General features: G+C 31.0%; 1 protein-coding gene and 1 long non-coding RNA gene across 6 annotated transcripts in view; one reads left to right on the top strand and one right to left on the bottom strand.

Annotated features, from left to right (window-relative positions):
* LOC141461483 (uncharacterized) overlaps nt 1–12949 on the top strand; it is a 33356-nt gene that overhangs the window by 8181 nt on the left and 12226 nt on the right. For all 4 annotated transcript variants that reach the window (XR_012462937.1, XR_012462938.1, XR_012462939.1 and 1 more), the window contains one exon: nt 3652–3765. This is a non-coding gene — a long non-coding RNA (uncharacterized lncRNA). The remainder of the gene's footprint in view (nt 1–3651; nt 3766–12949) is intronic.
* LOC141461479 (A-type potassium channel modulatory protein KCNIP1) overlaps nt 1–12949 on the bottom strand; it is a 143927-nt gene that overhangs the window by 123807 nt on the left and 7171 nt on the right. The window lies entirely within an intron of this gene.

Here is a 12949-nt window from a genome sequence, read left to right as displayed (position 1 = left end):
AATTTGCTTGAGTGGAGGTCTGAATTCGTGAATCTCATAAACTTTTTCTTTTTTTGAAATGAAGAGGTTCGGGGGTGTTACGAATCTTGTTTCTTCAAAAATATTCATTAATATTGAAAAGAGTGAGCAAAAATCAGCAGTATGAAGAAAATGCTTAAGTTAAAACAGTTAGAAATGATTTTGTACCATTAAACGGACAATTGGATAGTGTACATTTCCAAATATTACCCCTATGTGAGGAATTTAAACAAAAACAAATAAAAATAATATAACACAAAAGTGTTACCAGAAACATAAAGGAATTCTAATTTAATGTGACGCTATACAACGGAGAGTCGCATCTCTCTTCTTGTTATTGTAGGTCGTAGATATTTTCATGAGTGATTTATAGAAAAAGATTCTTATTTATGTTCTCTCATAAGTTGCTGTCATCAATGAAATTTATTCCTTAGCAAAAATATGAGCGATAACATAAAGAAAACACCATCAGTCTGAAGAAAAAAGGTTCCGTAATGCAAGTTAATTTTTATTTTTATATTTATTTATGGGGGCGTTGCATTAATTGCAGGGTTACTAGCGCTCTGATGCTATTTTTTACTCTAACCTCTTTGTCAATACTGAAAAGTAAGTTCGTTACTTCTTCTGCTGATATTTGCTGCATGTAATTCGTTAAATTAGTTATGGAGCCTTCTTGGTACAATTACTTTTAAGAAGAAGGGAGGACGAAAAGAGTGAGATGATGACTTTGATCTTCAACAGTAACTAGAGGGCTAGAAACGTATCCCTACAGAAATGGGTCCAAGTAAGAATTGGCGACAGTGCCTAGGTTTTGAAATTACTTTTTAAACGAAAATAAACGTTTTAAAGCCCATTAAACACGAAGTAAAACTTCAGCATTACATGGACTCCTTCCCTACCTCTGCATCCTGCGTTTGTGTTGGGATGCAACAGAACAGCTTAAAAGTTGGGAAAAACGAAACCCAAATTTAAGCAATATTATCATAAATTTCGCTTTCACCCAACTGGAAGCAGGTTTTCCTGGGGTGATTTTTCAGCATGAGTAATATTCCCCGAAATGGCTTTAATGATCATCTCTCAGCTGTATTTCTGTATTTCATATTGTGATAGTTTGGTGACTGACTTAGCAGACTTTGGGCAGAAGAGCCCAAGGATGAAAATTGTTGAAAAGTTTGTGGAAAATCTCAACTATTCAGAATCGTTTAAAGAAAACATAATAGAACCGATATAATTACAGATAGCATTGTTATTCACAATCAGACATTCAGGTAAATCGTGTTCTAAAATAATAAATTAATCAGTAGAGAGGTAATGTCATTTAAATTATCAATTGTCTTCAAACAGAGAAGATTAGCGACACTTTTACTGGTTTATTGCAGAGTGAACAATTGTAATTCAATCAAACGGTCCTTAGCGGAAAACTCATTTAAGACTCCGTAGAACTCCAAGAATTTAAAGGGGTTGAAAGAAAATCACGAAAAACTTGAGATATTTTGGGCTAAGATCCAGTTCTCTAATTGATTTCACGTTAGATTATAGTTTGATATTAGTTTTTATTCATGAACACAGACCCAAATTTACCAAAATGTGAATGAGTGGCTGTGTTTGGTTAAATAGAAATACAAGATCTGCAGTTACTTGTAAAATATGAAAATTATTAATAGTCACCGAACTGAGAAAGAGTTAATAAAACTTTGATTTACTTTAAATAAATATGCAGTTATTTATTGAACATTTTGAAAGGTATTCTATAAAAAGAAGATCGAACAATAGTTAAAATGAAAAAAAAAAGAAGCCAAATAAATTTTAGTATGACAGTGATTAATGGGAATGAGTGGGAAATTATACAAGAACAAAATGGATTAGAGGGGAGAACAACTTTGTAAACATTTTCGACTTAACTGTGGTACCAAAGATAACGAGCAGTACTTATAAGAAACTAAAGTGAAGAAAACAAATGTACCTTGATGTTTCTGCAATTAATGTAAGCCAGTGATTAACGATGAATCCTCAGAAGTGGATGCAAATAGAGAAAAACAAATAGTAAATTACAGTACAAAAACGTCATAGTAATTAGCAAAAAGGCAAAGAGTTTTTAATAGATACTGATTTCTTCTTTTTTTTATTGCAGAAATGAAGAATCAAAAAAGCTTTTGTGTAAACCAAGCCAAAGTTTAGTGCGAGATTGAAGAGGCGATGCCTTTTCTTAAGAAATTAAATTGTTCACTTTGTATTTATCGCGACTATGTCAGGAGTTGGCGGACCATTTCAAACCGTTTTGGCACCTTGACTTGTCGCTTACTTATCTGACAAATAGAACTAAGTTTTTGTAGTTAAGTTTTTCTTATTCTAGTAAGAGGAAGGACTTAAATCGTGTAAAGTTGTCAAAATTGTCCTCCTGATTGGGAACTGAATTGAAATCAGTGAGTACGAGCAATTTCTACCGATTGGCTAGTGGATTTGTGTACAAAAAAAAATCTTGTATAGCCAATTTAATGCAAAGTAATGGCTAAAATCCATCAGAGTTGCGGTGGATTAGTTCACGCATTTTGGAATGCTACTTTTTAACTGTGTAAGAATCTGAAATAATAAAAGAGAAGAATGAAACGTTTTAAAGCAAAACTAATTTGTTTTTTGTCAAAAACGATGCAGCTACTATATCGATGCCCTATGTGTAATCCAATAATTTATTTTCACGGTTTGGCTATTGAGTTTTCGTTTCCGACTGATACCTTAAGTCGCATGTCTCATCGATATAAAAAAAACGACTACAGATATCCTTTTTTCCCATTGTAATCTTTTATTTTCGTAACTTATTTTCCTTATGTTATCCTGCTGAGGCATTGTGATAAAGATCTATTGCTATTTTAGGTACCCGAGCTAACCTAATTTATTGGAGCATTTTGTTTTCAAACGATATTCTCTCTCTCTATAAATAAAGTGCTTTTCTCTATTGTACTCCATTATACAATAACCACAAATGTCTTCCACAAGAAGTTACTACTTAAAATGCCGTAAAGCTGTCCTTGTCAAGAATAGAATTTTAACAAAGTTGCTGGAATCCTAGCGCCGGATATACTTGCATATCCCAAATCTTGAATCTAGGCTGAAAGACTATGCAGAGATTTATTTCAATAATTAAATTTTATTATACGTCCCCAGAAATGGATTTAATACGACTATTCGAAAATTAGTCTGTTAAAAACTATTCACGTCTTACTCTTCAGGCCCTCTTAAAACAATTGTAGTGGACAAATTTTTTTCTATCGTTCAGATTCTGTCTAGTCAGTGCAGATGAGGTTTCATTGGTTGTGGAAATAAATAAGTAGGTTTCACTTTTAAAGGTCCTTCTCTTATTTCAGCAGTCAAAACCAGGCCCAATAAACTTTAGAAATCATTTCCTGTCACAAATGAAAATCCACTTCAAATCGGTAAGAACTAAATGAAAGCAAAAGGCGTTTTGATAAATAAATAGTATATGGGATTAAAAAGAAAGTTCAATAAAATTGTTACAGCGTTTATAAGAAAATTCCATAAGCAAAAATCTTTTCTGTTAATTGCGTTTTCAATTAACAGATTATTCTCAAAATGGGCTTCCTAGCTTTGTTTTTAATGTTCATTGATATTTTATAGGTCGCAACATATTAAATTGCTCTGAAAAGTTACTTTAAGATGAAGATGGATCTGGAGCTTTGAAAACCCACCAATTTTCCTGAGAAAAGTTTTAAATACAATTCAGGCGTCTAGGTGAGTAAATAAAATACTAAATTTAATAGTAGTAGTAAAGATTGCGAGGAAATATGTAACAAAATAAAATGTGAAAAATAGCCTCAGTTTAGGCTGAATCTCCGCTTTAATATGTTAGTATTAGAAGCGAAGATCGCATCAAATCGGAATACTAAGTTCGAGTATTCCGAGATACTTTCTAATTTTTGTGATATTCTTTTCACAAATTTACGTTTGTTATGACGTAGCGCTAAAAACATATTTTTCTGACTCCTTAATCTTCTAAACTTGAATTTCTGATAAAAAAAATCGAAAAATTTGACTTTATCTCAATACCTTCTCTTTCTATGAGAGAAATTAGATCTTAGGTATGAGTTATCCCATTGTAACTTAGCCTCACTTTTTTTCTTTTTTTTTTTTTTTTGCAATATTTCATCCAATTACACAAGATTACTATTTCCCATTCCTTATCGTGCTGAGGGTTCAAAAAATATAACATTGGGTACTTATTTCAATAATGTTTCACAATTATATCTCTTTGTATTTGTATAAGGAAAAATTGAGCTAATAGTTATGGTAGCCGTTATGGCTATCTTGGTAGCCGTTATGGCTATCTTGGTAGCCGTTATAGCTATCTTGGTAGCCGTTCAACCATTCGTGAGATCTTGCTATCTTGGATTGATCAATTTGCAGTGATCTTAGTGCTATTGGTTCACTTTCTATTCTCCTGTAATTCAACCCTTCGATGGTACATGAAAATACTTCTGGAGACCTGCTATGATTCTACATTGTTCCTGATTTATTTGATAAAATTATTTTGAATTATCATTTTGGGAATTAGATAAAAACCTTCATCTCTGTTCAAATTTATAATCTAATTAAAAATGTTAGGCATGGTTTATTGCAAATTTTCTTTTTTTGAAATAGTTTGTCCAATAAACATAATTATTAGGGTTCCTTAATGTTGCGTCATAATTAAATCGCTACAAATAATAATGATTTGAATTATAAAGAATAATTGAATCCTTTATCCCTAAGTACAAGGTTTTATCCGAACATGAATTTATTTCAACTGTGGTAGTATAAATTCCAATTAGTTACCATTTTCGAGCCCTTGGTATTCAATCAATGTCAAGCGTAAGCCCTGCTGGCGTCAGTGGTTTTCACTTACAAGTAAATTAATATATAAATTCGGTTTAAGACATTTTCTTTTCTACATCTATGAATCTAGTATTAAATTAAATACTCCTTCAGAATTTGCCATCCTGTTTCCATGAATTTATTGGAAATAGTAATGAAATAATGGTATTCTTCATCCAAGACATACAAAACAGTTTTTGTATCCATCTTTCGGCTGTTGAAAACCATAGGCTCATTAATGATCAGCAGTGTGATTAGTGAGGTTTGATTTATGCCCTTTTACATGCATCTAAAACAATTAAATTTTATAAATAATATATGAGCAATAAGGTAAATACTATTCGCAGGAACTCTAATTTCAAGAAAAATACTGTTGTAGTTCTCAAACTTGGCCATACTGAGCTAAATAAATAAATAGTTTTGGGAACAGTTTAACATCTTATTAACCAACTGGTTATTGCGATAATTATCTGTCAATAGATTTAATTTCAGTTTAAAGTTTCTTAGCGAGCGTCTAGATAGAGTCCAGGCTAATGTTATGTTAAGTTTCTTAAAGTCTTAAGAATAATTGTCAAAATAATTAAGAACTAAGTGTACGTCTCTCTAATCTAAATATACCTTAATGGAGTAAAACATTAATGTGTTGAAATTCTGTTTGTGTAATAAGTATAAAATCCATTCAATCGCAACATCATCCAACAGCGCACGCAACATCATCCAACAATGCATGCATTGCTTCATTTAAATAATATATGGGTATAGTGTCACGTATAGTACGAGTATCATGTTTATTAAAACATGCGAATTTAAAACTTTTTTGTTTCCATTTCATTTTGAACGTTGGTTCTAAATAATTAACTTTACATACAAATATTAGTTGTAAAACATATAGAAACCTAGTTAATACATCCCGTTGTCGAGTAAATATCTTATTTATATTGTTGATGACAATGAAGTACGGTCTAACATTGATTACTGTAATATAATTACAACCTAGATGGTTCCATCAGACATAAAAACAGACGACTTGGACTTAAATAACAGAAGCTTTCACTGGTTAGTGCTAAGAAAACATTAAAGTGGAAAATTTATAGTTTATAAAACATTATTTCCATTCCTTCCAATTACCGTAATAAAAAGGCAAAAAGGACACTTATAAAAGCCTAACTAGATAAAAGCTAAACTTTGTAATTATAAAAATGGTATTTAATAGTAGTTTATTAACACAAGGAGGAAATGGAGAAACAGTAAATAGTTTCTTATTGGAGACAGTAAAGTGGTTGTTTTTGACTTTAGAGCTCAAATTTTGTGCGCATCTGCTTTTAAGACCGTAGCGCTCAAAAAGAAATTACAAGTATACTTTATTGTAATGTTAAATGTATTTCTACCCAAAGTTAAACAACAAAATTGGACGAATTGCATAAATAAAGTTTTTGTGTAATTTTTGAATAAGTGCTCATTTCTAAATTTTGTGAAAGAAGTTCGACTTTTAATCATAAGAGAAATGAGAAAGCAAAATGACTTTCAAACCATATTTTCAATTATTACATGGATTTCTTTTAAAAACAAAAACTAGCATGATTAAGAATAATATCTGCAAAGTATAAGCCAAATATGGTTCACTCACGCATCACAAAATCACCGAAACCACTTGGCCTTTCAAATTGAAATTCATCTCTCAGTTTCCACTGGAGAGCTAATTGCTCACTAAGAAAGGGTTTTTGAAAATTGTTTATCTAACAATTATCTTGAAAGCTTGATTGAAATAAGAAACATCAATGGAGATTTCATCAAGAGGATTTCACATGTTATTGGTTCTAAAGGTGGTCTTCCAAATTCCTTTTTTACGAAACAATAAATTCTGAATTCTTTCAATTCGGTCGGATGGCAATAAAAATAAATTATCATTATTTATTATCAAGCAATAGTCTTGGTAAAATATAAAACTGTCGTACTTTCGCTATTATTGCCAAATGTTAGGATTTTTCAAAAACTGTAGTTAAGGCACATTGAGAAGTATATTGGAAAATATTGGGCTTTCGTTAAGTCTGACATAGTTAAACTTATTTTATTTTTTTAAACAAAGGTACTCATTTAAAATCGTTCAATTTTTAACTTCTTTTTTCTTTTTTTTATCACATAGTACATATGATGTCCATTTATTCCTGTAAAATCTGTTGAAAAGGAATGTTTACTTTTTCAAAATTTAATCGCATTAATTTCTTAAAATTCTAGTTTCTTTAGTGCTTTGACGATATATCCAATTTAAATGGAATGTAATTTCATTTAAAAGTAATGTGTACAGATTTTTCAAAACTTAAATATTGTTACAAAACAAACAGAGCTCTGCCAAATCTTTTGGCAATGATGTAGCCTCAACTGGGTTACGAGTTCAAGATTCAACAGGATGATATTTTTGTTAGGCCTCTCTAATAGTTGACTTTTTTTATTTTTTAAATAGAAATGTTATGAAACCAGATTATATATATTTATAAATTAAATGCTCGTTTTCAGTAAAAATTCAAAAAAATAGCCAATAAAACAAAAAATCGGTCACCTTGGAAAAATGTAACTTTGAATGAGAAAGTAAACCGTCGTGAAGTGAAAAGTAATCTTGAAGTCATTTCTGAGCAAAGCAGACAGAACATGTTTGGCGGTTAGGATCCCCATTACTTGGGCAAAAAAATTTAAACGGTTTAACATAAAAAAAGTACTCAGCTATCCCTCTGGAAAGCCTTGTCCCTTTTCTTTGGGAAAGTACCGTTGTTTAACAATTCTAAATAATCGAGAAACAAAAAACTCTGATCAAAAAAAGTTAAGTTGGATATTTGAAGGATTCTTCATTCTTGAAATTTAAAATAAATTTGGATGATTTTACAAAGAGACTCTTATTTAAAGTAAAATGTCAGTAAAACTCCCACTTTATATGCAAGGACAATTTCTTTGTAGAGCAAATTAATCGATCATTCACACTTAAACCTCAATCTTTTTATTTATACTCATAAAACCAAAGAAAATCTATATGGCAGAATATATGAACATCTCATGAATCAAGTTAAGAATGGAAAACAACGTACTCTTTTTTCCGATTGAGCAAACTCTTTAAAGTAAGCGAAACTAGCAACAGGCAGAGTATGTGCTATTTATGCTAGAAAAAGGTTTCGAGCTTCAAAACACTCTTTTTGGCCTCCAATATTCAGTGAATTCAGTCTGATGGCTCACGTTAAATTAGCAGGACTGCAGTGGCCAAGTACAAGACTGCCTAAAAGAATTAACATTGACATTGAACATGAATACTACTGCAACAATTACCCGGTTAGGGGAACTGATCAAAAAAGACGCTTTTAGGTATCATTAGGAAAGAATTCACCGCTACCAATCCACACAGGCTTTACGATCAACAACAAAAGCTTACTTTTACCCAGGAGTCTCAACATCGAGTCCAGATCGCTGCTCTTCCAAATTGCTCCCTTTCATTGTACTTCTCTTTCCTATCACTTCGTCGCTGTTAATGGGTTAACATATATCCCTGCTTTATTATTTAGTGTCTTGTGAAGATTAATTGTCCAATCATTTAGTTATGACTTCTGTGTCGTATTACTAAGCCCCACTTAATCACCTTTGGGTGAGGTCACTTAGCTACTTTCCTGAGTACGTATATAATCAACCTTAAAACTGTTGATTTGCGAACACCATACAATTGTGCAACCAAGAAATGAGACCAAATATGTATCTCAGCGATTTCTGCAAAACCTAATAATAATAATAATAATAATGATAAGGATTTAGAGAATCAGAGAAGAGAAGTGCTTAACAGTAGAACAGTTCTGTACGTATGCAAGGTTCGTCTGTCAGGCGCAGCCATCGAACGAGCTCGTTTCTATGGTGATAATAATAGCGACCAGCCTTCTCCTAGAGCTTCCACCCCAAACCTCTTCTTCATCATTGTCCTTCTCTAAGGCTCTATTCAACTTTCTTCCATTCAAGCCTTTTTTTATCTTCCTTGATAACAAAAAAGATAATTTTTCCTCCTTCATTTAAGAAGTAACTTTTCGCCCTTGAGTGTTTTTGTTGAAAAAAAATTGAGAATTTTTTTGTTAACAAAAAAGAGGTAGGAAACTAGAGAATGCTGAGAAAATACTATTTTGCTAATTACATTCATTTTAATGTAATATTACAGTGTAAAGTGAATTTATGTTTTATATTCATTATTTTCCTCTCAGGATTCTTAATTATTAAAATTTTTAGCAGCGCACATTTTTTTAGGGAGTGCTGACGTAAAATTTCTTGGTTTTAGTATCAATTTAAACCTTACTTCTTCAAACATAATATAATGTCTCTTAGAATAAAATTAATTTTAAGGCATGATGGATCAACTAACTGCAATAGTAGCAATTATTAGCTAAAAAGGGTTTTCCGCGAATCCCTTCTTCTTTTTGAAACCAGAAGGTGTAAGATTGGCAGCTTAAGAAAGAATATTAATTCTTCTTCTTGATTGCTATTCTTCGAATGCCAACAGTTACTTAGACTCTACTAGCATATTCTAATCACCCTCGTGTTGCAGCCTTCATGTTTGTAAGCATTGCGCACAGGTGGGACCACTGTTTTACTGGGAAAATCTCTATTGTTTAATTTTTTTTATTACTGTGGCGGAATTCTTGCTTATATTAGCGTGTGGACTCAGTCCAACCATGTAGCGGAACTAACGCTTCTTATAGTGAGAGATTCTTAATGTCATTTCAAGTGGCTACGAATGTTTTGATACTTCTTTTATAATGTCTTTAAAAAATCTAGTGCAAAAATTCACTCTTTCTTTTTTCACAATTATCAATGTTCTAACTTAATCTTTAAACTTAGAAGGTCAATTAATTGTTCTTAACATTATACATTTTGTAAAACTTATATAAACTGAAATTATCTACATTATTTTAAAGTTAGATTGTTACAAATAATATGAACTGATATTGAAAAATACGTGATATTGTAACAGAATTGACTAAGAAGTCCACATGATAGGGGGGAAAAAAAACTAATAAGAGATAAAGTATTTTTAAAAAAAGGAAGTTGCTCTAAATACTAAAATTCTTATTTTCAGAAAATTAAAAATAACTAACACAAAAATATAATTATCTCTATCATCTAATATTTTCTTAAAAAACATTTTTCCTCAAAATATTTAAAATTAAAATTAGAAACATGTGAACAGATGGTAGAGTGGTGTAGTAAATATAACTGAAATAAATTTGTAATATTAGGAGACACTGTTAGAGTCGCACACGCTAGTGATCGTTACTAAAATTATTTAGTTATACTTAGAATATTGCTATAATATATATTTAATATGTCACCAAAGAAGTATGGAGTAGTTAAATATTCATAAAAGACATTATTTGGTGCACTGAATGATAAACTGTAGCCAATTGAGAGAATTTTAGTGGGGGAAGTCAAGAAATACTAAACATTATACAGAATTTGTGGCATATTTAATGAAGCATTCAGAGTAAATTGTTTCTCTAATGTAGAAAATACTTCTTTTTATTATTTTCAAAATATAGGTTGACTAAATTAAAATTCCAAAAAGAAACGCAATACACAATAAATTCTTTGATTAGGTGGCTGATTTAATTTTATCGTTCCATATACAATACATGAACAACAAATGCGTAAAAATGTTTTTTGTTTTTGTGTTTAATGTCGAATAAATCTTGCTTTTCCATGATGCTCATCAATATCGTAAATTGAAGGCACCAAGAATGCAACACATTCAGGCAAGAAAATATAATTTGACGTTGGTTTAAGTATTTCATTTCATGAAAGTGTTTAGGTCAGAATTAGTTTTCTCAGCATAGTTATATGAGCAAGTGGAAAACGAATGCAATCTCCTCAGAGAAAAAGTTAGCAGGCTTATTAATATTCAGTTATAATCAATCTGGGTTTTCATCAGCGATTATTTATTTAATAGGTTGAAAGTGAACGATAGAAAAATATAAAGGTTGCAAACGATCCTGGGAGCACAACGCATCTACCACAATCATTTCTCCATAGGTTACCATACTATAAACTGATGCCCTCAACATGATGGTTTAAGGATTTCTTCCTCTGGAATGGTACAAGTAATCTGAATGTTTAAAGGACGAATTGAGTTAGCATCTCATGTTGTGCTTCCTTAATTAATAAGACGTTAAATGTTTTCCTCTGTCAATCTAGGTGTATCTTTGCAGAGCTTTTGCATTTGAATGGAATGTTTTTCGATTGATTCAGCACCCTACCTTGCCTTTTCTGTTTCCATCTTTCATTCCTTCTAAATTCCTTGATACCTTAGCGTTTAGACAACAAAGAATCCGACGAATATAACATCAAAAAACATAAAAGGATTATTTCAATTTTTCAGGCACCCGTGTGCATTTCCACCTGCTTAGGTTGTAGACATAGAAATATTCTTGCATAAATGATATCAATTATACTCTTAACGTCCATATAAGCTACACTTCCTGACAGAATCAAGCCATGGATTATTTGGGACAAAGCCAAACTTTACGAAAAACAATTAATTGGAAGGGGAAATTTTAGTTTCTCTGAGTGAGGTGTAAATAACATAAACATTTATTTGACATAAATATTTTCTGTAACAAAATTATTAAATACACCATGCGAAAAAATACGAACAAAAATAGCTAGAGGGACAATGTTGTTGAGAGTTTGCACGCTATTCTCTTAATTACAAATGAGTGTTACACAGCCAATTAAACTACCTGACTTGTTTGTTACATTATTTCTGAAATAGTACAACTAGACAAAACTTTTGCTTTATTAACTCTGTGCTCACGTTTTATATGTAACTAAAAATTTAATTGGACCAAGAAGATAAAACAATTTTTCTTTTTAAATTAGTCTTTATAATCCAGAAAATTTAAAAAATATTGTTTAGTATAAATTCATTAACTGTTGGCTGATGAAATGATAAATGTAGAGAATTCTCACCTTAAGGTATTCGGTGATTCAGTTTTGCGTAGTTGTCAATTTTTGAAGTATTTTATAAAATATCAAAATATAATAAGTAAATACAAAAAACAAAAACAAACAAACAAAAGTTACAAATTCTTTTAAAATTATGGTTAAGGGATCCAAGATTTTAAAAAAACAAAAAATGAATTAATAAAAAATATTTAACTGCAGTGACTAGTATCGAAGATTGGAGGCTCTGTTGAAGAGATCCGAAATTTATATAAATCTAATTCGCCAAGATCGTGAAACCTAAGTGGCAAACCAATGAAACCCTGCACACTCTAAATTAGATTATCTAAAATGTAATCACAATCTGGAGATTCCGAAGAAAAGAAAGAATTTCCTAAAAGAAAATTTCTTGGAGAAGAACATAACTGGTACAAGAAAATTTAAAAAAAAAATGGAATAAGCCCGCACGAAAATTCAAGGGTACATCTAAATCTGTTGTCATTTTTTTTCGTGTTCTCTGCAAAGAAAGATGCACAATCGAAAGAGGGGAATCTTAGAGAAGTTCCAACGTCTACAGACGTTAATATCCTTAATTATTCCTTGTTCTCTGAAATCTCCATGAAATGAAAAAATAAGACTATGTAAGTATATCTGTAGTTTGCAAGTTTACAGAAAATCCTTGGAACGAATATAACTATATATAATCGTGGAAAACTGAAAAAGTTACATCAAAATTCGCATTTTCGATCAAAACCTTAGGTTCTGAAGCAATACTAAGAAAAAGAAAGAATTAAATTTGAGCTTTAGGCGACTTTCTGGTTATAAGATACGCTAACAACCACCTACCAAACATACTAATCTTGGGATAAAACATTTTTTGGAGGTTTCGGGAGTCCTCAATGCATATATTTCTGATGCAAACTCAGTTCAAGTTCGAAAATGTATGTTCAAAGTAAAGTAATGTCTTTGAAGTATGTATGCTACTCTAAAATCTAAAATGTATACTGTTGAAGTAGTATTTTAAAATAAAATATGAATTCTATTCAAAGCCTTACACAAAAATTAATTAAGGAAAAAAAATGCATGTTTTATCGTGCCAAAATATTTGAAA

Source organism: Rhodnius prolixus, unplaced genomic scaffold, assembly GCF_049639745.1.
Source record: "Rhodnius prolixus isolate KJV_2025 unplaced genomic scaffold, Rpr scaffold_6, whole genome shotgun sequence".
Lineage (NCBI taxonomy): Eukaryota > Metazoa > Arthropoda > Insecta > Hemiptera > Reduviidae > Rhodnius > Rhodnius prolixus.
This window is presented reverse-complemented; position numbering and strand designations above follow the sequence as displayed.